The sequence below is a fragment of the Gorilla gorilla genome, chromosome 1 (assembly GCF_029281585.2).
Source record: "Gorilla gorilla gorilla isolate KB3781 chromosome 1, NHGRI_mGorGor1-v2.1_pri, whole genome shotgun sequence".
Lineage (NCBI taxonomy): Eukaryota > Metazoa > Chordata > Mammalia > Primates > Hominidae > Gorilla > Gorilla gorilla.
In genome coordinates, this window is record NC_073224.2 from 241,113,332 (window position 1) to 241,134,909 (window position 21,578).

The 21,578-nt window shown below is 39.4% G+C and overlaps 1 pseudogene; it reads left to right on the top strand.

Annotated features, from left to right (window-relative positions):
- The window catches only part of LOC129523980 (NADH dehydrogenase [ubiquinone] 1 alpha subcomplex subunit 8-like), an 83,982-nt pseudogene that overhangs the window by 656 nt on the left and 61,748 nt on the right, over nt 1-21,578 (top strand).

Below are 21,578 nucleotides of genomic sequence, written 5' to 3' on the forward strand. Positions count from 1 at the left end.
ATTCGTTTATTCAAGAGATATCATTTGAGTAATTAACGTGTACACGTAACGCTGGAAGAGATGTACTTCGTGCTTTCATGGACTTTACAATCCAGTAGGGAGACAGACACATAAAGAGGCAGTCACAGTACAATGTAGTTAGTGCTGTGAGAAGTGAAGTAGAAACATACCCTACTAATTATAGCTAACATGATCAAGTCCTTTCTAGATACCAGGCAGGATGCTAATTACTTTCCATGCATTAATTCATTGAATCCTCCCAGCAACACTATAAGGTAGGATATATATATATATATATATACACCATATATATATATACACACCATATATATATATACACCATATATATATACACACCATATATATATATATACACCATATATATATATACACCATATATATATATATACACCATATATATATATATACACCATATATATATATACACCATATATATATATACACCATATATATATATATATATACACCATATATATATATATACACACACACAATTGGTCATATATATATATATACACACACACACACACACAATTGGTCGTAACGTTATAAATAAGGAATTAGTCCCCGAGAGTAGAAATGATTTGCCCAAGGTCACGGAGCTCTTAAGTAATAGAGCTGGAAGTGAACCCAGGTCTGATTTTAAAACCAGTGCTTTTCCACTATATTATGGGTGAGAACTCACAAGAATGAGACGGCCTAGCAGAACTTGTGTGTTTAGGGAGCCAAGTACAGTTTGATGTGACCCTAGTGGTGGTGGTGGGAAGCAGCAGGTGCTGAGCCTGGAGAGGCAACTCGGGCTGAGATAGGACTTGGAAGCAGCTTCTACAAGGCCAGACCAAACAGTTTGGACTTGATCCAGTAAGGGAGGTGGTGGGAAGAGGTGGAAGGTTTTAAGGCAGAGGAGTGTCATGGCCGGGCTGGATAGTAGAACAGGCTGTATTAAAGGAGAGGAAGGCCAAGACTAGAAATGATGTACCAGCAATGATATACCAGGCACCATGTTAAGTATTTTGTTTGTTTGTTTTGTTGTTTTTGAGAGTCTCGCTCTGTCGTCCAGGCTGGAGTGCAGTGGCGCGATATTGGCCCACTGCAACCTCCACCTCCCGGGTTCAAGCGATTCTGCTGCCTCAGCCTCCCGAGTAGCTGCGACTACAGGCGCTCATCACCACACCCGGCTAATATTTTGTATTTTTAGTAGAGACGGGGTTTCACCGTGTTAGCCAGGATGGTTTCGATCTCCTGACCTCGTAATCTGCCTGCCTCGGCCTCCCAAAGTGCTGGGATTACAGGCGTGAGCCCCCGCGCCTGGCCATATGTTAAGTCTTCTACCTGCAATGCTTCATTTAATCTTAGATGCCTGTGAGAGTGGCAACTGTTATTTTCCTCAGAGGAAGAAATTATTAGCTATGTTCAGGGACTTTATTATATTAAAGTGACATTTACTCTGAGGTGGCAGAGGGGAGCTGCCATGTGGCCCCCACTCTTTGGTTCCCCCCGGTGAACCACCCCCCTGCCCCCACCCCATGTAGCTGGGTTAATCTTGAGTTGCTGTATTTCTTGTTGCAATTTTTATTAGGTTCAACAAACATCTGAAGTTCTACTTCATACAACTGATGTATCTGAAATACATTTGCCTTTACTCTTCACACAATTGAATGAACATACGAATAATTACATAAATAATTAAAATACAAGACAAGGTGTGATTAAATACTATGAAAGGGGGAAGATGTGGTTTAGGAAAAGATTTGAAGTTGTATCTAAATTCTAGGCCTACCTGCCGGTCACCTTGATTACTTGATTTTAGCATTTGCAGACACGGTTATTTGTAAGATGAGGTGATCCCAGCTATAAAATTCTCTGAAACTAAAAAGGGAATAGAGAAAGCACTTTTTGGGCATAATGTAAGACATGACTAAATGGCATATGAAGAATGGCATTTATGGGCGGAGATGAAGAGAAGACCCCTCCCTCTAAGTGAGGGTAGGGTCCGAGCAAAAGTAAGGAGATAGGAAAATGCAGAGAGTCAAAAAGGAGTTCAGTGTTTTGAGAGAACAGTAAATAGTCAGTCCCTTTTTGAAATGTTGCGGGTGAGAAGGGTGGAAAGATAGTTTGGGTCCAGAAGCCTTTCGGTACCCGTTAAGAAGTTTAGGCTTTATTCTGCTGTTAAGGCTGAATGAGAGTTTGGTTGCTAATATAACAGCAGAGTAAAATAAGAATTGTCATTTAGGGAGATCACGGTAGCAGCTGTGTGAAGAATGGATTGAAGAAAGAAAAAGAAAAGCAGGGAGACTGGTCTCAGTGGCTCTGAAAATTATTGAGAAAGATGTTAATGATCCCAGTGTAATTGGTGCTTACAGAGACTGTGCTTACAGAGAGCAAAGAACAAGTATATCTAGAATTGATCAGACTTAGCAATGGATTAGATATTGGAGGTAGGGAAGGTTGAAGAATCAAAGTCAGATTTGCAGCGTGGCAATAGTACTGGTGAAGCCAGAAAAAGAAGCCCGTTTGGAGAGCGAGTTAAATACATTTTGGGCCTCATTGGCTTAGGAGTTATGACACATCCCCATTGAAAAAGCAGTCAGAAGCTTTGGACTGGAAAGTCCTTGGACACATTTGATAATTTTGAGTAAAAACAAAAATAGCTAATATTTATGGTGTGCTTTCGATGTGATAGGCACTGTTCTTATTATTTTTATATATATTAACTCATTTAATCTTCATAACAGTTCTATTAAGTACTATTCTCTGTTTTACATAAATTTAGGAAAACTCAAGGCATGGTATAAATAAAGTACTATAAAAAGAGGTACAGACGTAGTTTAAGGAGACAAGGACAGGACTAGAAGGTTGATTGGCTCTAGATGGTGACTTTGTCTCAGTTTCCACACCTGCAGACTGTGTAGCCCTGCTGTGCAGTGAGGCTGTTGTGAGAATAAATGAGAAGGATGTTGAAATTCTGTGTTGTTTGAGACAAAGAGATCTGAATGAATTTGAGACGATATTCATGGTAAACAGCTGTGAAAGGATGTTGTTTCTGTTGGAATTCATCAGTCTCAGTGAAGAAGCTGGTGAGGGGATATGGTGACATCTCAGGCTCATCCACCTCAGTGATGGTGATATAATGGGAAGAAGCCTGGTTGGAGGTCACAATCACTGTGTTCTAGTTCTGGGGTTGCCACTGACTCACTGTGTTGTCTCTAGCACATCCCTCTTTTTCATTAATTATGAAACAGACTCAATGTCTTCCTTTATTTTCCTGTGACAGGGATGGTGTTTTATATGCTCAGCAACATGTGTATACCTTCATTTTGATAAGATTTCCACATTTGTAGGGAAATAAATAATGTGTCAGGCTTTTTGGGCCGTATAGTTTTGGGCCTTTGAATAATTGAATCAGCCAGTTAAAGCTCTTTTAAGGCATATGACAAGTAAATATAACTAACTTAATTATTAAAATATATTAAGCTTTTAGAAAAGTTTGAGTGTTAGTTTTTATTCCCCTAGCTGTTTATAGGTAATAAAACAAGCAAATGTGTGCCAGTTTACCTAAATAAATTCTTTTATTTTCAAAAACTTTAATACAAAAACTTTACAGATTTTAAACATAAATTTATTAGAGTCATCATGGCAGATTTCACTTATGTCATAACTTTATCTTTGATAATTATAACAGTTGCACTATTAATAGACATAGTCATAACTTTATTCTCCTTTCTGTAGTGTATAGATTAATTACTCTTGTCATCTTTCCTTGCCTTTTATTAATAACCTAGCTGCATAAAGTGCATAAAAAATAAAATTACAGCTGGGCGTGGTGGCCCACGCCTATAATCCCAGCACTTTGGGAGGCTGAGGTGGGAGGATCATCTGAGGTCGGGAGTTTGAGACCAGCCTGACCAACATGGAGGAACCCCGTCTCTACCAAAAATACAAAATTTGCCGGGTGTGGTGGTGCATGCCTGTAATCCCAGCTACTCAGGAAGGCTGAGGCAGGAGAATCACTTGAACCCGGGAGGTGGAGGTTGCGGTGAGCCGAGATTGCGCCACTGCCCTCCAGCCTGGACAAGAGCGAAACTTGGTCTCAAAAAAATAATAAAATAAAATTACAGACTGTTCTCACACAACAATTTTTAATTTTACAAATCAAATTCAGTAGTGTATTAAAGCATAATACACTGTGACAGACTAGATTTTATTCTAGAAATACATTGGATCAGTTTTACAAAATCTGTTAATGCTCTATGTTACATTTATAAATTAATGAAAACAAAGCCTAAAAATTTTAGTCTTTTCTGGTATAGAAAACAACAGTAAAGCAAAACTAATTAGAATTAGAAAGAAGCTTTCTTAACAAGGAATATCCAAACAACTATATTCCAGATACCAACAGCAAATATTATACCAAACTTGCTTTTAATTTTAGAAAAAGGGAAGGTTGTCTGCTGTCATTGCTCTTCATCTGTATTGTCCTGAAGGGGTTGGTTAAAGCAATAAAATAGGAAATGAGAATAAGAAGAAAAAAATAAAGTAGCAGAAGGGAAAGAGACAGTTTTTATTTGTAAATGGCAGTTTTTCTGTTAATCTTCTTGAGTTTTGTGTCAGAACTAACAAGAGTTCAGTAAGATGGCTGGAGAGAAAATACAGTATACAAGCAAGCAGTAAACAGTTTGAAAGTCTAATAGAAAAACTATCCTATTTAGATAGTATCAAAAGTGCTAAAATACTGAGGAATAAACAAGAAATGTTCAAGGTCCCTATAATGAAGGAAACTAGTTTTAACCAAAGGACAAGAATGACTTGACTATGAATAAATGGAGAGAAATACTGTGTTGTGGATGAGAAGGTGTGATTGATGTATTCATATCTGTTTTCTAATTATTGTATCCCCATTTTCTAGCAAAGAGTGGGTGCTCAACAGCTACTTGTGCTAGACACTATTTTGGGTGCTTGGTGTGTACCGTATTCAACATTATATTTAATTACCATAGCTTAATATAGGGAGAATTGATATCTTTACAGTAGTGGATCTCTGTTGAAAACAAAATCCCTTCCCTCTGGGAGCTTATGTTCTAGTCACACACAGACCACTCAGGGGCTCTTAAAATTATTGAGAAAGATGTTAATGACCCCAGTGTAATTGGTGCTTAATACAGAAACTGTGCTTACAGAGAGGAAAGAACAAGTATGTCTAGAATTGATCAGACTTAGCACATGAATGCTAAGACCAGACCACATGAGTGACCACTGATGATAGCTTATATAAGATGATTAGAGAGAGGCTCTCTGAGGATGTGAAGTTTGAGCAGGCACCTAGTATTATAAAAAGTGCCTATTGTTCCCTAATTTAACATATAACTAAATTTAATACTATTTGAATGCAAATTATTGGGGGAAGGTGTTCATCTGAAAGAATAGCCAAAAAAGTTTTGAAAAGGAAGAATGAGGAGGATGGTTCTCCCAGATAACAAAATGTTATCTTCAGTGACAGTAATTAAAACATTGTGGTATTGGTATAAGAAAAGGTAGTACAGAAAAGGGACTACAGGTCTCTTGCTTAAGCAGCTGTTTGTAGGCCCTGGACAGTTTGCAGTTCTCTCTGAGCTGGCTATATCTACACTGTGTATCTTCTCAAGAAAATATCACTAAAATACTATTGAGCGAAACTGGTGGGCATAGTTAAAGGGATGGCAACCTTGGATATGCTCTGATTTTTAAAAAATTTGTAGATTTTAGTACTTTATTATTAGTTATTACTAGATGGACTAGATGGACTATTACTAGATGGACTAGATGCTCTTTGTGATCTCTTCCAGCCTCATCTTCTGTGACTCCGTAGTCCTCTGGGAGTTTTATTTATCCTTTAATTTAATTTAATTTAATTTAATTTTTTTTTTTTTTGAGACAGAGTCTTGCTCTGTCACCCCGGCTGGAGTGCAGTAGCGTGATCTTGGCTCACTGCAACCTCTGCCTCCTGGGTTCAAGCAGTTCTCATGCCTCAACCTCCCTAGTAGCTGGGATTACAGGTGTGCACCACCACGCCCAGATACATCTCTAGTATCTTTACTAGAGACAAGCTTTCACCATGTTGGCCAGGCTGTTCTTGAGCTCCTGGCCTCAAGTGATCTGCCTGCTTTGGCCTCCCAAAGTGCTGGGATTACCTGTATGAGCCACTGTGCCCAGCCTTATATATCTATTAATTTTATTCCAGCAGCAGAAACTCAGCAAAGCTCTCCAGAGTTGGTTCCTCTCCCTGCATCCCAGAAGACTTCATCCTTCTCTACACCCCTTTTCTCTCTACCATAAATAAAGATTCTATTAGGGGTGCCATTTCTTCTGCTCTAAAATGGGAATATTAATCTCTTCATGAGACTATTGTAAAAGTGAAGAAAATAATATATGTGAAAGAGCTTCGTGTTCTCTAAATCACCATAGATTTTAAAGAATCGCTGGGCGAGGTGGCTTATGCCTGTAATCCCAGCTACTTGGGAGGCTGAGGCAGCAGAATCGCTTGAGCCTGGGAGGCCGAAGTTGCAGTAAGCCGAGATCGCGCCACTGCACTCCAGCCTGGGGGATGGGAGTGAAACCCTGCCTCAAAAAAAAAAAAAAAAAAAATTATTATTATGACAGTGTTTAATTTTCTTGGTAAGTCAGAACAGTGCTACTTTTGTGTTCTCTATTCTGACCCGCATGAGGTAAAGCTGAGAAAGTGGTATTCTGGTTCACAGTCTGTGGCCTTTGTCCCATCTTTCCTTTCCTAGGTGAAAATTAGTTCTGCTGTGCTTAAAGCTGCGGCCCATCACTATGGAGCTCAATGTGATAAGCCCAACAAGGAGTTTATGCTCTGCCGCTGGGAAGAGAAAGATCCGAGGCGGTGTTTAGAGGAAGGCAAACTGGTCAACAAGTGTGCTTTGGACTTCTTTAGGTAAAAATCTTTGGTATCAGTGCCTACTTGGTTGAAGCATAAAGGTTTAAATGAATAAGTGAACAGCCAGCTAATAATCTGGATTTTATTAGGAAGTACATAGGCTTTGAAATCAGACCAAGGTAAAACATTCAAAGGATGATAATTATTTTTGGTTTTGTTTTTATTATCTGGCAAGTTCTTTTATCTCCATGAATCTCAGTTTCCAAATTGTAAAATAATACCTATCTAGGTTTGCTAAGCAAGTGACTGGTGACCATTTTTGCTACAGCAAGGGGAAAGCCTTTTTGCTGTGAAAAATTTGAAAAGGCACGTAAAACAACCTATCACAGTCCTTTTTAAGCAGGCATTCACTAGGTTTTGTCATTACTACAGAACACAGGTATGATGGAAAGAAAACTGTATTCGGAGTTAGGTTTTAGGTAGGTCATTGTGCTTGATACTTAAGTAAAAAAAAACTAAACAGTGTAATTGTAGGAAAATGTTTTAACAAGCATATTAGCACTATTTAAAAGGAGAGAGAGTGAACTCAAAGGAAATTGGCTCTTGTAACTCTGAAGTCCAGAAATAGGCCTGGCATCAGGCAGGGCTGGATTCAAGGGCTTAAATAATTTCACAACTACTTGATGTCTTTTTGCCTCTCCTCTTTTCACAATCTCTTAGTCCTGGTTTTCTCTGTTGACCTCATTTCAGAAAGACTCTCACCTTGCTGTACCAAAAATGGCCACCAGCCACTCGAGTTGCTGTTCTGTTGATACTTGCTTAGCAAACCTAGACAAAGTGTGCCCTTTATCCAGAAGTGAGCAGAAGCTCCTGAACTGAGTCTAATTGTCCTGGCTGGCAGACTTCGTATACGTATCATTGCATCACTTGTGCTTCAGGAGATAAAAAGCTCTAATTGGTCAGGCCTGAGATGGGGAGTGGACTTAGCTTCATCCAAACCACATTGCTGAGAGACAGGGAGGGGTTGTTCCCAAAGGAAAATTAGAAGGATGTTACAGAAGAATGGGGAATGACTGCTGGCTAGGCAGAAACCACCGATGTCCACTACAATGAAGTTAGAGAAAAAAAATAGATACCTTAGCACAGTAGCTGCTTTCCTCCTTTCTTGCATCTGCTGTCTCTGTCCCTATGCAAAGATATTTTTGTGGTTATAATCATAGTATGTATACATTGAGAAATTCATTTTTCACTTGATATTATTGGAAACATTCTTCGAAGTTGCTATATAGTCTTCATGATCATCTTTTTTTTTTTTTTTTTTTTTTTTTTTTTTGAGACGGAGTCTCACTCTGTTGCCCAGGCTGGAGTGCAATGGTGTGATCTTGGCTCACTGCAACCTCTGCCTCCTGGCTTCAAGTGAGTCACATGTCTCAGCCTCCTGAATAGCTGGGTCTACAGGCCTGCGCCACTACGCCTGGCTAATTTTTTTGTATTTTTGGTAGAGATGGGGTTTCAGCATGTTGGCCAGGCTGGTCTTGAACTCCTGACCTCAAGTGATCAGCTCTCCTTGGCCTCCCAAAGTGCTGGGATTGCAGGTGTGAGCCACCGCACCTGGCCATGATCATCATTCTTAATGGTTATATATTATTCCATCAGTGGATAAACCAACCATAACGTACCTGACCAATTCCTGTTATTGAACATCATTGTTGATTTCAGTTTTTGATTATTTTGGATAAATCTGCAGTGATTACCTTTGCGTATAGATCATTTTCATCAGTTAATAATTCCTTGGCATAAATTTCCTAACAGTGAGTTTACTCTATAAAGGGCTTTGAACATCATTATGGCTCTTGAACTGTATCGCTTTTTTTTTTTTTTTTTGAGGTGGGGTGTCACTCTGTTGCCCAGGCTGGAGTGCAGTAGCACGATCTTGGCTTACTGCAAGCTCCGCCTCCCGGCTTCACACCATTCTCCTGCCTCAGCCTCCCGAGTAGCTGGGACTATAGGCACCCAGTACCACACCTAGCTAATTTTTTGTATTTTTAGTAGAGACGGGGTTTCACGATGGTCTCAATCTCCTGATCTTGTGATCCATCTGCCTTGGCCTCCCAAAGTGCTGGGATTACAAGCGTGAGCCACCGTGCCCAGCAAATGCTTTTGTTTTTTAAATGTTGGATCAATTTATGCTGTCCTCAGCGCTGGATTCTGGTATGCATAGTATTTAAATATTTGGGAGGTGCAAATATTTAATTTGCAGTATTTGGGAGGTGCAAATGTTTCAATTTGCATTGATTTGATTGCCAGCGAGATTGAGTGTGTGTGTGTGTTTATTTAAACAATTTTTCTTTTTTTTTTTTGAGACAGAGTCTCACTCTGTCACCCAGGCTGTAGTGCTGTGGCGTGATCTTTGTTCGCTGCAACCTCTGCCTCCTGGGTTCAAGCGATTCTCGTGCCTCAGCCACCTGAGTAGCTGGGATTACGGGTGTGTGCCACCTGCCTGGCTAATTTTTGTATTTTTAGTAGAGATGGGGTTTCGCCATGTTGGCCAGGCTGGTCTTGAACTCCTGGCCTCAAGTGATCCACCCACCTTGGCCTCCCAAGGTGCTGGGATTACAGGCATGAGCCACAGCATCCAGCCTAAACAATTTTTATTTTCTAAGAGAACTTTTGCAAAGCATTTTTTCCATGGCCCAGTGGTAGTACATTTTAAGGAATGTTTGGATTTCACAAATTCCCAAGGTGCCTAACTGCCTCCATAGAGGAATTTCTCACTGCTGAAGTTGCTGGTTTTAGGCATTAGTAGATAATTGTTAGGTATGGGTAACAGGGTCCAGAACAGGGATCCGTGCTACTAGAGTAGTGGCTTGCAGCCCGTCTGCTGCTGCTGCGTTTTGGAGGAATATAAAACTCCCATTGGAAATGGTTGCTTTCTACCAAAGTGATTCTTGAGTAGAAGTTATGTGGGTGCAGGTTATGCTTAGTATACCCGGAAGGGAAACCTAAGAAGCTGGTGACATTGGTGGACCTCTAGGAGAGCAACTGAGTGGCTTATTGGGCAGGGTGGAAAGCAGATTTTTCACTGTATACTTCCTTAAGCCATCTCTGAGATCCTTCCTTCCTGATCTATGTTAAACAAGATTCATGTGAGAGTGTAGCTAGATTTCTGGAGTATGACAGGTAAGCACTTAAATAATAAAATTATTATTTCATTGGGAGAAAGAGGTGTTCTGAATTTCACTGCCTCAAGTATGGCTTTTACATAAAATGATGGTATTTTATTCTTGCTTGAACATGCATACTAGCAGGGTTGAATGATAAGATAAGGAGGATTTTGCAAAAAACTGAAACTTATTCTTTTTATACACAGAAGTTAAATTTTCTCTAGCCATTTTTGATGGCCACAGAATGAATTATATGCTAGCCTGCTTCTTAACAGAGAATACCAAATATAATATAACTTTGTTCTTGATAGCAAGGATTAATATCTATTTTTGTTCAATGCGTAAATAAAATGAGGACCTTGAGCTTTTGAGGAGTGGAGTACAGTTTGTCTTTATACTGAATGATCCCAGGATCTTCTGCTTGTTAGTTTGTGTATTTGCTTTTTATAATTCTGTCTCTTCCTTTGCCGTTGTCTGTCGCGTTTGACTTCTATCAGCATGTCCATGATTTAATTATGCCTCCTTCTCTTCTAAATTTGCTAAGCTGATACCCTTAGAGGAATTGGATCTGAAGAAAAGAATAAATAGGCCCCAAGTAAGGAGTTCCCCTCTGAGTAAAATAGGCGTGCATTAGGCTACGCTCTTTTCTTCTTACTATATAAAGAAATTAGGTTTTCTACCTCAGAAATCTTTTTTGTTTACTAACTTGTTCTCAAATTGAGGATCCTAAAGTTGTCTTGTAAGTGAGGTAAGAATATGTACTCACATACCTTTCAAAAAGCAAGGCTATGTATTTGAGATCTGTACCTATTTTTTTCTCACTTTTCTGTTTTTCATTGTTTTGCAAAGAGATGCCCCTAACCCAGCTTTCTTTTCCAGGCAGATAAAACGTCACTGTGCAGAGCCTTTTACAGAATATTGGACTTGCATTGATTGTACTGGCCAGCAGTTATTTCATCACTGACGCAAACAGCAGGCAAAGTTTGATGAGTGTGTGCTGGACAAACTGGGCTGGGTGTGGCCTGACCTGGGAGAACTGTCAAAGGTAAAAAGGCTTCTGCTGGAGGTCTCACTTTCTGACTCGGGTGGGATAAAGGCAGGAGGTGGTCAGCAAAGGGTCTCTGTAAATACAGATATGATGTAAGAACTTACCAGATTTACCAAGCATATTAATTAGGCAGTGATTATACACAATCCAGAAAGGAATTTTTAAAAATAGAAATATTTCTGGCTGGGCGCGGTGGCTCATGCCTGTAATCCCATCACTTTGGGAGGCTGAGGTGGGCAAATCATGAGGTCAGGAAATTGAGACCATCCTAGCTAACATGGTAAAACCCCGTCCCTACTAAAAATACAAAAAATTAGCCGGGCATGGTGGTGGGCGCCTGTAGTCCCAGCTACTTGGGAGGCTGAGGCAGGAGAATGGTGTGAACCCGGGAGGTGGAGCTTGCAGTGAATGGAGATTGTGCCACTACCTCCACTCCAACCTGGGCAACAGAGCAAGACTCCGTCTCAAAAAAAAAAAAAAAAATTTCTTTAGGCCTTCTAGCATGTGCAGATTTGTTTTTAGTTAATTAGCTAATTAAAGAACAGAAGGGAGTAGAGAAAGATAAAGTATTAGTGAAACACTGTCAGTTGAAAACATTGTGGAGGTTATTGTGGAATTCACTGGGGAAATAGGATCAGGCTTATGCCATATTTTTCAGAACATATCTAAGATTTTTTTTTTTAAAACTACATTCTTGTAGTTTTAAAAGTGTTTCTCTTTCTCCTATATTTCCTATCTTAGTTGTGACACCACCGTCTGTTGAAACATCAGAGCTAGAAACCTGAATTCTTCATTCCCTACTGATTCCATGCAGTCATCACTTCCTTTAGATTAGCATCTTCTGGAATTTTTTTTTTTTAATCCTCTCATTGTTCCTGCTGCTGTTATCTTATTCTTGGACAGGAGTTCTTAACCTGGGGTACATGAATTTCTGGGAGAGGAGGGTGGATCAATGTGGGCTTTAGATGAAATTGAAGAATTGAGGATTAAATTACACCTCCACAAGAAGAGTGATCTGTGTGGAAAACAAATCTTACGTCACTGTGTTTTTAAAAACTGTACGGGGACTCTGCATTGCTGGTGAGATAAAGCATCTTCTCCATAATATGGCATGCAGGCCCTTTATGATCTGACCCATCCCTGCTTCTTCAGCCTCAGCTCCCTCCGTTCCCTGTGGGGCAGCACAGGTAGCAAGGCATGGAGGAAAAAACTCAGGTCTCACTCTCTCTCCTAGGCTGGAATGCAGTGGTGCAATCACAGCTCACTGCAGCCTTGACTTCCTGGGCACAGGTGATTCTCCCACCTCAGCCTCCCAAGTAGCTGGGACTACAGGCGCAGGCCACCATGCCCAACTAATTTTTGTATTTTAGTAGAGACAGGATTTTGCTGTATTACCCAGTCTGGTCTTGAGATCCTGAGCTCAAGCAGTCCTCCCACCTTAGCCTCCCAGTGTGATGGGATTACAGGTCACCATACCTGGTCTAGTTCCCTTCTCTTTGTGTATAGCATCTGTGAATGGTTGGATTATAAGCTTGGTGTCATAAGTAATAACTTAGCAATTTTTTTGTCTTTTATATCTGGCTTGATTATTTTCAGATACTTTCTGATGTACTGAACATATTATTTTAAATAGTTGATAATTCTAGGTTGGAAAGTGGTAGAACTTATACATGTAACAAATAAAACTACCTTTTCTCATTTCTGACTTATGAAAGAAGAAATAACAAGTCATGCTAGTAAGAAAGCATATTTATTCTTGAATCTTTGTATTAACATTTTTTAAAACTCTGTGAGATAAAAAAAAAATTCTCTTAACTCTTTTCAAAAGTGTATTTCTCGATCAGGTGCCATGGCTCACACCTGCAATTCTAGCACTTTGGGAGGCTGAGGCAGGAGGATCGCTTGAGCTCATGAGTTCAGGACTAGCCTGGGCAACATTTTTTTTGTTTTTCTTTTTGAAGTGGAGTCTCACTCTGTCACACAGGCTGGAGTATAGTGCCACGATCTCTGCTCACTGCAACCTCTGCCTTCCGGGTTCAAGCAATTCTGCCTCAGCCTCTTGAGTAGCTGGGATTACAGGCACCCGCCACCATGGCCAGCTAAATTTTGTATTTTTAGTAGAGATGGGGTTTCACCATGTTGCCTGGGCTGGTCTTGAACTCTGACCTCAAGTGATCCACCTGCCTCAGCCTCCCAGAGTGCGGGGATTACAGGCATGAGCCACTGTGCCCAGCCAATTTCATAAATGTCTTTAATTCCTTAAAGGAGCTGCAAATACCAGGGAACCACTAGTGGATCATTAGGAACCATCTGTACTTATGACAGGGCGGTGGGATAACTTTCAAAAGCAAACAAACAAAACTAGTAGACTTGAAGACTTAGGTTCCAGCTTTAGCTCTGACATTAGTGTGTATCTTATCTTAGGCATGCCAGCCTCCCTGGTCTTCATCTGTGCACTAGAGATAATAATGCCTCATAAGGTGGTTATAATAATAATTGTGTGATTGTATACACAAAAGCTCTGTTCCCAATAAAAGGTTTATGAATTTATACATCTAGGAAGATGAATCTGGTCATTTTACATGAGGTGACTTAAGAGTTCAGAGCAGTGGCTTAATACAACCAAAGTTTATTTCTTGCGCATGGGTTCAATGGGCGCTGGTGGGGTTGGGGAGCAGGGGTCTCTCATCATCTTGGTTATTGAGATCGTGGTCTCCCATTGTGACACCTGCTTTCATGAGTCACTGAGGGAGGGAAAGAGCATGTGGTGGTGAATTTGCACTGGTTTTTAAAACGTCTACCCAGAAGTGATGCATCCCTTCGGCTCACATTTGATTCGCTGAAGCAAGTTACAGGGCCATGGCTAACCTCAGAGGGATGGGGGATGTGCAATCCCACCGTGAGGGTGTAAAGAGGAGAATCAGGCTATTTGGTAAACTGTGCTAATTACCACCATGATATCACATGTAGAGATACAAATATATGCTGTATATAAATATAAATATACACATATTTTATTTTTTCTTTCTAGAGAGGGTCTTGCTCTGTCACCCAGGCTGGAGTGTAGTGGCGCAATCTCGGCTCACTGCAACCTCCACCTCCTGGGCTCAAACCATCCTCCCACCTCAGCAACCCTTGCCCCCCAGGAGCTGGGACTACAGGTGCACACCATGCCCAGCTAATTTTTAATATTTTTTTGTAGAGACAGCATTGTGCTATGTTGCCCAAGCTAGTCTCCTGGGCTCAAGTGATTCTCCTGCATCGGCCTCCCAAAGTGCTGAGATTACAGATGTGAGCCACTGTACCCAGCAGATATTTCATTTTTTAAAATGCTGCAGTTATACCATATAGATAGTGTTTGGCAACTGCTGTTTTAGCAGTACCTCATATACATCTTTCTCTGTTAGTATATATAGATTCATTTCATTTTAACAACCTAATAGTCCATTTTATATACCACAATTTATTGACAGTTGTTGTTTCTACGTGTTTTCTTTGCTATTACAAAGAGTGGTGCAATTAACATCACCCTTCAGACTCTTTTTTTTTTTTTTTTTGAGACAGAGTCTCACTCTGTCACCCAGGCTGGAGTGCAATGGCACTATGTTGGCTCACTGCATCCTCCACCTCCCAGGTTCAAGCAATTCTCGTGCCTCAGCTTCCAGAGTAGCTGGGATTACAGGTGTGTGCCACTATGTCTAGCTAAGTTTTGTATTTTCAGTAGAGATGGGGTTTCACCATGTTGGCTAAGCTGGTCTTGAACTCCTGACCTCAAGTGATCTGCCCCCTCTTGGCCTCCCGAAGTTTTGGGATTACAGGCATGAGCCACTGCACCTGGCCTTTTCAGACATTTTAAGTGTGTATTTGTGCAAATACTTCTGTAGAATAAATTCCTAGGAATTGTTGGATGAAAGGGCATATGTGCTTTATATTTTGATTGTTACTATCAAATTGCCCTCAGCAGGGTTTGAGACTGCCTGTTTTTGCATATCTGCTCCAATACTATATACTATTCATCTTGTGTATCTTTGCCAGACTGACAGGTAAAAATGTGTTCTTTTAATTTACATTTCTCTGATTGTCAACAAGGTTAAACTTTTTGCATAAGTTAATTTGTCATTTGTCTTGCTTCATCTGTGAAATGACTGAATCTATTTTTTGTTCATTTTATCTTTTGGGTTGTTTTGTGTATGTTTTTTCTTATTGGTTTGTAAATATTATGGTTACTTTTTATCTCATATGCATTGTAAATATTTCCCCGTTGGTTATTTAAATGTCTACCAAATATTCATTTGCCTTGCATGATCCACATTACAATTAAAAAATTTCTTCTTCTCATTCACTAAAAACAGTCCTTAATTACTTTTGACTTGTTAGCTCAAGAAGGCAGAAGAAACACATAATTCTGCCTTCAGGTGCTATGAAATACCTAGTGAATTAAGAGATTGTGTGGAGAGGCTTAGAGTTTTCCATATCCATGGAACTGGATATTTTATATGAAACTTTCACATAGATTTATCTAACATGACTTTGACTTTGTGCAGTAAGTATGGTAGATTTCATTATTTCTGTTGTACAGATGTCCCTGCATCTATAGATTTGGGTTTGAATCCCCACCAGGTATTAGTTCTGTCACATGGGGCGTCATGGTACTTAGGAGGTTATTCCATGTTAATCATACATGTAACATGTATGGCAAAGTCAGTACGCAATCAGTGTTTGTTCTCTTTCAACTCTTCCACTCTTCAGAGGTGTTAAGAGACACACAGCTTAGATGTAGAGGCTGGCTTTCCTGGCTTGTAGGCCAGGTCTTTTTCTGGTGGACTGTATTGCTCCTCTGAAGAGAGCGTGAGTTCCTGGCCCCTTTAGAAATAAGAACATCAGAGTTAGTGTTTACATAAGTCCTTCAGTGCAGGACTGGGCCTTGAGCCTGGATGTTGGTTTTATTTAAAAAGCACATTTCTCACTTATATAAATAATCCTTGTACATTGCTTAAAAATTTGGAAAAAATATTTTTAAAACATTTATAGTCCTACCATTGAGATGGAATGACTGCTTTCACGTTCGAGCATTTCTTTCCAGTATTTCTTCTGGGCATATATTTTTTTTGTTTTACAAATCTGATACGATTTTATTGTATCATTAACATTAATGCCCACATTATAATTTAAACATTTTTCCTTGCTATACAACTTTTTGTTAATGTCATTTTAATTGCTGCAAAATATTTCATTCAGTGGGTTGTATTTCATTATTTATTTTCCTGGTATTAAATGTTTAGATTGAACCCTCTATTAAAAATTATTCAGGAATGTGCTTCCTTCCTATATTTCATGTTCTTTTCTTTTTGTTTTTTTTGTCTTTAGAGACAAGGTTTCACTCTGTCGCCCAGGTTGGAGTGCAGCAGCGTGAACATAGCTCACTGCACCCTTGAACTCCTGGCCTCAAGTGATCCTCCCACCCCAGCCTCCAAACTAGCTAGGACTAAAGGTGTGCGCCCCCATGCCAGCTAATGTTTGTATATATATATTTTTTTTTGTAGAGATGGGGTCTCCATATGTTGCCCAGGCTGGTCTTGAACTCTTGGCCTCAATGATCCTCTGGCTTGAGCCTCCCAGATTGCTAGGATTACAGGTGTGTGTCACTGCACCCAGCATATTTCATATTACTTTCTTAAGCTAACTTTCCAAAAATGAAATAATTAGACCACACGGAATATACATTTTAAGGCTTTTGGAATATATGGCCAAATTGCTTTCCAAAATAGTTTTAGCAATTTATGCTCAGCTCTGAGGGTTCCTATAAATACTTACTTTTGAAGAATATAATGACAAATACTGGAGAAGAGAGTGAAACAAATGAATCTTCTCCAACCTGTGGGCCCTGTCTTCACCAAATACTTAATTCTAATCATCAGTGCATAGTTCAAAGTGGGGCATTTTGATATGGCTATTTTGGTGTGGCCATTATGCCTAATTTGAAACGGCCATATCACAATGTAAACTCACTCTTTTTAACATTCAAATAATGTATTCAGTGGACATGCTTGGCTTTCTCTTTATCCTTGACCTTCTTTTTTTTATTTTTAAAATAAAAAGAGGTGGTGTCTCACTATGTTGCCCAGGCTAGTCATGAACGCCTATCCTCAAGTGATCCTTCCACCTCGGCCTCCCAAAGTGCTGGGATTCTAGGTGTGAGCCACTGTGCCTGGCTCATCCTTGACCTTCTCATTAGTTCTAACTCCTTATGTCATCCCTGATCTTCTACCCAGAGGTAGGGCTTAAGCATTTCACATACTTTGGCAGTTTTATTGCCAAAAGTTTTGATAGGTGATTTCTTTTTTTTTTTTTGAGACAGAGTCTTGCTCTGTCGCCCAGGCTGGAGTGCAGTGGTGCGATCTCAGTTCACAGCAACCTCCACCTCCTGGGTTCACACCATTCTCCTGCCTCAGCCTCCCGAGTAGCTGGGACCACAGGTGCCCGCCACCATGCCCAGCTAATTTTTTGTATTTTTAGTAGAGATGGGGTTTCACCGTGTCAGCCAGAATGGTCTCAATCTGTTGACCTCATGCTCCACCCGCCTCAGCCTCCCAAAGTGTTGGGATTACAGGCATGAGCCACTGCACCCAGCCAGTTTTGATAGGTGATTTCTTAGGTTTTGTCAAAATATTTCTGGAGTTAAAAAAAAGGGGGGGGGTACATTAAGAGCTGCATTAAAATGTCATATGCCATCATTAGCTATTAGGGAAATGAAAATCAAAACCACAGTGAAATACCACTTCATACCTATTGGGTTATCTATAATAAATAAGACAGATAGTACATGTTGGCAGGGATGTGGAGAAATTGGAACCCTCATACACTCTTGGTGGGGCTGTAAAATGGTGCAGCCATTTTGAAAAACAATTTGGCAGTTCCTCAAATGTTAAACATCCTAGCAGTTCTCTCCTGATATATAGCCAAGAGAAACCCAAGAGAAATGAAAACATATGTGCACAAAACAACTTGTACACTAATGTTCATAGTAGCATTATTCACAATAGCCAGAAAGTGGAAACAATCCAAATGTTCACCATAAGGTAGTATGCAACCTGATGGAAGCTGTAACAGTACTCTAAACTTTCTTCGTAAGAATGACCTTTGTTTTTTTCAGGGAAATTTTGAATATTTTCCTGAAGAACAAAGTTCAGACTCCTTATGAAGGCTCCATATGACGCTTTTCACAACCCAAGATGCATTATGTCTTGGTGGGTGTAAGCATGAGCTCTAGACCTACACAGATAGGGGTTTGAAACAACTCAATGTGTAACTTTTGGCATATTTTGCTCTGAAACTCAGTTTCTTTTTCTGTAAAATGGGCATAATACAACCATATTTCATGGAGTTATGTATTGCCAGCATAAAAAGCTATAATCATGTAAAGTGCCAGGTACATAATGAAGACTCAGTTGAATATTTAAAAAAATTAACACTTGGCCCTAACCTTCTCTAGGCTTATTTCCCATATTCCTTGAACTTTATGCACTACTGACACCACACTGCATGTGGTTTGCTTGAGCCTTCATGCTGTGCTATTCCTCTTGACCTTTGTTCATGTTTTTCCTCCTCTGAATGCTCCCTCCCTTTGTTTGGCTACCTTTTTACGTATCCTTCAAGAATTAAGTTTTACCTCATGTTTTCCGTATATCTTCCCTGACTCCCACACACATGCCCCAGGCTAGGCTAAGTCCCCTTCCTTGGGTCTTTTAGAGTATTTTATATGTATCTCAATTTGATTAGTTTTTTCAAAGAAGCAACTTTTGACTTTATTCATCATCTCCATTGTATCTTTTTTTCTATTTCATGGCTTGCTGCTCTTTATTACTTCTTCTCTTCTACTTTTTGAGGTTTATTTTGTTGTTCTTTTTCCAATATTAAGTTGGCTGCTTTGCTAATAAAAGCACTCAAGACTACAAATTTGCCTCTAACTACTGCTTTAGCTACACCTATGAGTTTTATTATGCAGTATTTAAAAAATCACCTTGTAGTTCTATGTATTTTACATTTTCATGAAGATTTCTTCCTTGACCCATGGGTTATTTAGATTTGTGTTTCAAGAACATTTCTAAGCAAATAAGGTTATTTCTACTTATCTTTTTGTTATTAATTTCTAACTTAATTTCATTGTGGTTAGAGGATGTTTTTTCTTTCCTTCCTTTCATCTTTTTTTTTTTTTTTTTTTTTTTGCAGGTTTTTGCTTTATGGCCTAATACATGGTCAGTTTTTGTAAATGTTCCATGTATGCTTGAAAACAACATGCATTCTCTAGTTATTGAAAGCAATATTTTACATATGTATGTTAGATTAACTTATGAATTGCATTATATAAGTTTTGTAGCCCTGATTTTTGTCCAATATTTTACATATGTGTGTTAGATTAACTTGTGAATTGTGTTATATAAATTTTATGGCCCTGATTTTTGTCTGATCTATTAAGAGTTATGTTAAAAATTTCTTCTGTGATAGTGATTTCATATCTTTTTTAATTGATTTTTTTCTTGTTCGTTTTCTCCCTGCACTAGTCTGGAAGTTACATATTCTATTTTTATTCTTCTATTGATTACTCTAGAAAATTTAATATGTGTGTATAATTTCACAAAGCCTAAGGTTACTGTCTTTATTCTCTTTTTAACAATGCAAGGATCTTTAGTATGCTTTTTCATTTTGGCCACATCACTTCTGACATATATGCATTTGTTGTCCAATATTTTAGTCCTATCTTATTCTTTTTTGAACTTCACAAATTAGGCGTTATTGGTATTTTATATAGTCTGTGTCCTTTTGAGTTACCCACATTTGTCATTTTCTTTGTTTGCTGTTCTATTTTACAACTCAGACCTACCTTCTGGGGTCATTTCCTTTCTCTTGGAAGTATGTTTTAATAAACTCAGTTTTTATTTGTCCAAAATTACCTTCATTTTCTCCTCGTTCTTGAAAAATAGTGTTGCTGTACATACTGTTCTAAGTTGATAGCTATAGGGTCTCAGCGCTTTGAAGATATGCCACTGTTTTTTCATTTCCATTTTGCTGTTGAGAAGTCAGTTGTCAGTCTAACTTTTTCTTCTGCTAGTAAAATGTCTTTCCTTCTGGCTGTTTTTAAAATCCCTTTGTCTTAGATGTCTTCACTGTCAGTAAGACATTTCTAGGTGAGGATTTCTTCTGATTTATTCTTCTTGGGATTTGTTGGGATTCTTGTCTCTGAGGTTTGGTATCTTATCAATTATGGAAATACTGTCTCTCATCCACTCTTTCTCTTCTGTCTTTTTGGAATTCTGATTTAGATGTTAGGCCTTTTTTTTTTTTTTGATGGTGATCTTATGTTCCTTGGAACTTTACTTGCTGATCATTCTTTGAGGCTTAGGTTTCAAGTTAGAATCTTCCTTTTATACAGATGTCTCAGGGGGCTTTACTACCCAGAACACTTAAAACTACATTTTTTGGTGTTAGACTTTTCTTTTGGTTATAGGTGTAGGATGAATTCTGACTCCATACTTGGATAGGAAGGTATCATGGTTAGACATTCTGAGCAGAGACTTATTCCTTTTATTTCCCCTTTCCTGAGGCAAGGCCAAAACACAGAAGGTTTGCTTCCAGTTTCACCCACTGAGGATGTGGCATTTCAGAGGGCCTGGCTTGGTATGGGAATTTCCAGTCTAATTCTTGCCTTGCCAGCAGACACTCGGGGGCCAGACCACTGCCAACATGTACAGGGAGCAAGATAACTACACTTTTAAAAAGATCGCTCTGGTTGCCTTATGGAGGATGGCTTACAGACGGCTTGAAGAGTGGAGGCAGAGAGGCAAGTTAGGATGCGATTATAAACCTCAGGAGAGAGGTGTTGGCCCCGGGACAGACAGAATGGTGGTGGATGGGGAAGATTATTGATTAAGATGATCTGTCTCTTCCCATAGACTGTAAGATACCCAGCCTCAGGGTGAGTATCATCACAAAGATGTTTTTCATCTCTGAGTCCTTCCAGTGCCTGGCACAGAGAAGGCATTCACAGATGCTGATTGAATTGAACTGTGGAATCAATAATGGTTCTAGAGCTGATTTTTTTCTACCTTCTAAATGACTGTTTTCCTTAAAGGGAAATTACATGAAGGGATTCCAGGCAGTGAACTCATGCCTGTCTCTGGCATTGCGAAGCCCAGTCCAGAAATAGAGAGCCAGCTGTTTGTAAGCCCAAAAGCCTTAGGTTTTGGAAGGGTTTACTTTCCATGATAACATAGCTTTCTTTAGCCTGTGCACTTGTTCCTTACTTAAGGAGTCTCAGACTCTGCTTGAGATTACTTACACAAAACCTTACCATCTTACTGGATTTTTATGGCATTTTCTTAGAAATTACTAAACTTTATGACTCTCTAGGCAGGTTGCAAAGATGTTCCTCTAATGATATATTACAGCTATGAAAAATTCTTCCTCCTAAGGC